The sequence below is a fragment of the Calidris pugnax genome, unplaced genomic scaffold (genome assembly GCF_001431845.1).
Source record: "Calidris pugnax isolate Ruff unplaced genomic scaffold, ASM143184v1 scaffold48, whole genome shotgun sequence".
Taxonomy (NCBI): Eukaryota; Metazoa; Chordata; class Aves; order Charadriiformes; family Scolopacidae; genus Calidris; species Calidris pugnax.
In genome coordinates this window covers 33,012-37,635 of record NW_015090787.1, presented here as the reverse complement: position 1 = coordinate 37,635, position 4,624 = coordinate 33,012, and the positions used below count along the sequence as shown (strand labels likewise).

Genomic DNA, 4,624 nt, shown 5'->3' with positions numbered 1-4,624 from the left:
TACAAAACCAAACAACTTTTAACAATTCTAAGATATTTTTGTACTGTTTAAGATGCATTCTTTTAGCCTGCAAAATATATCTGTAGTATAGAATTAAAGGTTTAAAAGAAGATAGGGGTACCCTTGGTCTATCTGCTCAAAGTATTATTACCTGAGAAATTTAACCTATTAATATGGTTTCTCTGCCTTCTACTTTGCACTCTTTTAAGACAAGAACATATATAATTCAGAAGGCACATAAAACCTTCTTGATTAAGAGAAATTGCTAACAGAATGAAGTAAATATTTTTATGCTTATGTTCCTTATGAGGAACACTGGACAATTTTTTTTTCTGGATACTGGAAAGGAAATACAGATGTATAAGGTAAAGTAACAGGAAGAAGAAAACCCATTTAAAATGGGTGTGCACTGCAGTGTTTTATCTCACAAAACTGGGATCTGTAAGCGTCAAAATTATTTAAGTTTGATTTCAATAAAATTAAAAAGTGTTTTAGTTTCAAAGCTTCCCATATCAAAATTAGATTTATTTAAATCAGTTTTCCATATCCAAAAGTTTAAAAGCAGTGATTTTGACCTTGCCTTAAAAAAATAATGCCTGCATTGTAAAGGCTAGACATATATTTTGTTAATTTATTTTAATTTAGTTTATTATGCAGTTTTTCTCACTTGCAGTATTACAGTCGTTTCTTTAAGGCTTTATCTGTTCTTAATTATTTTGTCTCTGCAATAAACTATTTTTTTTTCTTTTTCATATCACAACTGTGTACTCCGCAGTTTGGATGGTTAAAATGAGCCTTTCATAGTCACATACTTACAAGATTTGTTTAAGTTGTGGACCAGGGTTTGGATTTGTCCTCTGAGGACAACTTCCGAGTTCACTGTCCACTTTCAGAAATTTTCCCTGTGCAGTGTTTACCATAGATGATCTGACATGAACTCTGCTTTTCCTGACATCCCAGTTTTCCCTCCTCTGTAACGTGTTCTAAACTTACTTATATGGTGCTGCCTTATTGTTTAGCAAGTCAACCAGAAGCAGCCCCACATCTCCTCCCGGGAGCCTGGAAACCAGGGAACCTATCAAGTATTAAGCGTCATGCTCACAACAGCCTGCTGCTAAAGTCAACACAAAGAGGAAAAGGCAAGGGTTAAACCAATTGAAGGTGGCCCTTAGAAACTGCATAGGGTCATGTGTAGGGACTATCTCCATAGTACTTGCTTTAGCTGATACAGTAAAAAGAACAAGTCCACACATGACCTAAAGTAACTCTTTAATGCAGAAAAAAACAGAGTATAAGGATGATTTGAGATTGCCCTGGTTATTGCCCTGGTTTCGTCTGTCTGCAAGTTCTTCAGCCTATCCTTTTCTGCAGTCTAAACTGTGCACACAGAGCAGGTGGTGTATTCCAAAAATTGTGTTTCATAGTATGTGTTGAATGGACTGATGTGTGACTCAAGGATGCATTTTCCTTTTTCTAGGACACAATATCTGCTGTCCATGGAAGTCTTCCTTCTGCTTGTGCCCAGCTTTCCAACATGAATGGTTAGATAGAATGGGACCATCTACGTGACAACATGCCACATCCAAAAACCTTGTCTTGATTTGGGATCTTCTTGTTGCCATTTCTCACTGAAAGGAGAGGGTCAAAATTCTTAGGATATTGCCTTAGGAACAAATGAATATTCAAGATGAAATCTAAACTGCATTAAAAAAAAAAAAAAGAAAAATTGTGCTCTCTACTAAAATTCTTGCAGCCTGGCCAGAAATGTTATTAAAACTCTTTAAAGTGTCTATCTCCAGATGGTTATTAGAAGTGAATTTTACTTACGAATGACTTACTAACATGGATAGATTAAAACTAGACAACTAGACAACACAGATTTAAGATCATCTAAAAATTTCAGACTATGATCTACTGAAGTTAAGGACATACTCTATTAAAATTTCAGTCATTTGTGCAAAAGCAGCGTTTGTGAGAGGATGTAAGAATGGGCAGTTAGGGATAGTAACTCTGTTAAAAGAATCATGGAATGGTTTCGGTTGGAAGGGACATTCAAGATCATCTCATTCCACCCCCCTGCCCTGGTCACAGACACCTCCCACCAGATCAGGTTGCTCCAAGCCCCGTCCAACCTGTCTTTGAGCAATCTGAATAATTTTAATAATCTGACTTGAATCTGCATATTTCCTGCATATTCTTGATATGGATAAAGGACATGATGAAGTAGATGTATTCTAAATCTGCTGCTTTGATGTTTACAAGTCCATTACTACACAGGTGCTTGTGACTTTAACCACCCAACATTTTGACAATTTCATTAAGACAAATCCCAAGCTGTATTCCCGGCTCCTTAGATGGTGCCGTTTTAGCAAGGTTTCACAATGTGGAGAACTCTTTGAGTGATGTGGTGATACTGATCAGTATATCTTACCCTTTCCCAGTATTGTATATTTGCAATTAAACTAATCTATTTATGCAATGTTGCATACTACGGGGTAGATCTTGGATCCATTATGCAGATTAAAAAAAAAAAATCAAGCCTATGAGCTCAGGTGATAGTGTAGTTTTTTTTTTTTATTCTAAGAAGAGGGACAAAGCTGTGACAAGAGTATGGCCAACAAATAGCTCATAGATTGCTAATAAAAAAGGGTACTGCATCAACCCTCAAGTGATACAAATTGTGTGCTGCATTGAAAAGGGCTAGTGTAGTGATTGAGATAACACCTTTGAGCAACCTGGTCTAGTGGTAGGCCCAGGGCAGGGAGGTTGGAACAAGATGATCTTGAAGGTCCCTTCCAACCCAAACCATTCTGTGATTCTATGATCTTTCTTAGCAGCCCCAGTAAATCCTGTTCTGACGATAGGAAGACTGAGTTGAAGAGCTGTGAAGTTACCCAACTTACCTTTTAACTTGCTTTTATAAAGAAAAGCAAAATGGACTTGCTTAGTGGTGGCCATGGTCTGTTCTGGTGATAGGAGGGCTGTATGCTCTGTCCTCTACATTCACACAGTCATTTTGCTTGATCTGTGAATTAGTTGGTTTGTGCATGACTGAAAGACAGAATGCCTCCTTTAAGGATTGAATTTAATGTAGATCTGACTGTTTCTGTAAGTGTTCCTGTTTGCTAACCAGGAAAAAGGGCAGCCACCACTGCTGGAATGATTCATAAAGTCCATTCCCAGCTGCCCTCTTTCCCTGGAGACAGATATGCCAAATAAATGGTATTGTCAGGGGCAGCAGACTTCTTCTGTCTGCTATAGACAAGTTTTTTCCAAGCCCAATAAGCATGCTTTGAGCATGCTGTTGAAAAGCAACATGCACACCAGCAAAAAGCCCACAGCCTTTCCCTCCTATCAGTTTTTGCTCAATTGCTTCCCTCTCCGGTTATGCCTCTTCCCAGCCCTTGGTCCTCATCTCCAGTTCACTAGTACTTCGCCCACCGTTTCTGTATGGAAGAGTCAGTGAACATATCCTGTCACAATCCAAACACATGGAAAAGCATGAATGAGAAACAGAATCAAGGATATTGCCAAACATAGGACTGTCCTGTAATTTAGAGATGCCACCTGGCTAGTTTCTAACCAGCCTGGCTGGTCTTGCACGTGTCCCAGATCTGTCAGAGCAATTAGGCATGCACGCATTAAATTTGTGTGTGTTGTAACCCTGTGCCAGAGCGGCTGCTCCTGTTTCCTGGGTTTTGGGGTTGTTGTTTTTTTTTTCTTTTTTCCTCCCTTAAAGAATGACCCCTTTATCTGACTTGCAACGATGCGATCGAGGGCACTCGCTGTGATATTGGGATTTGGGAAAGCCCTGTTATAGGCTGATGACACATGATACTGGATCAACAAAACACTGTGGCAGCAGTGATAAGAAGCCCTGACTCCATAGCAGTAAGACATCAGGTCTTCTGGAGAGCCTGGTCCAGAAAACACAAGAGCGCGAGGTCTCTGCTGTACTCTGTAGTGGGCAGGGACACTGGAAAACCAGCATTTGTTTAGGATTGACAGAGATTTTGCGAAAGCTTAGCATTTTCAGAATTTAGTAAGATTATCTCCTGAATTCCTAAGTCACGGAAAATCTTTCCCTTGGGTAAAAATGTCTGCTAAAGTCTTGCTTTCAAGAGGACAAAAATGAAATCTGAATGCAAGTAAAGCGAATGGCATTTCCATTGCTTTGGGGAGGCTTTTCCCAGTATCGCCCCATCCCCAGGGAAGCCAGACCGGGCTCCGGCTCCCGTGGCCGTTCCCGGAACAGCGATTATCTATAAATCAACAGCAGAACTGGGAAGAGTATGAAGCATAGCGAGAAAACTCAAAACCTCTGCTTGTAGTTTCAAGGCTGAACGTAGAAAGTCGGTTCAAAGTGTGGCTTCTGGGATGTTTCTCCACAAGAAGAAAAGCAGTTCTGTCTTTACCGTGAGGATTCTTCAGGCCGTGTTCACCCTGCGGAGTGCCGTCATTCCGCCCTCTCCACAGCCGAGGGCAGCCGTGCTCCCCGCCACCCCGGCCCCACGCCGGGCCCGCACCCGCCGCCCCCGGCCCGGAGCCTGCCCATACGGCCGCCCCCCGGCCCCGCACCGCCGCAGTTCTCGCGAGAGCCGGGCACGGGCGGGGCGCGGGCGGT

General features: G+C 41.5%; 1 long non-coding RNA gene across 2 annotated transcripts; it reads right to left on the bottom strand.

Annotated features, from left to right (window-relative positions):
* Positions 1-745: 745 nt before the first annotated feature.
* Positions 746-4,557, bottom strand: LOC106902751. Of its 2 annotated transcripts, none has more exons than XR_001414583.1 (3): positions 4,320-4,557; positions 2,904-3,051; positions 746-1,628 (listed from the first exon to the last, which is right to left on the bottom strand). It is a non-coding gene; the product is annotated as an uncharacterized LOC106902751 (long non-coding RNA). The 2 variants fall into 2 exon arrangements; XR_001414584.1 differs by having other exon boundaries at positions 4,416-4,548.
* Between the last annotated feature and the right edge of the window lie 67 nt (positions 4,558-4,624).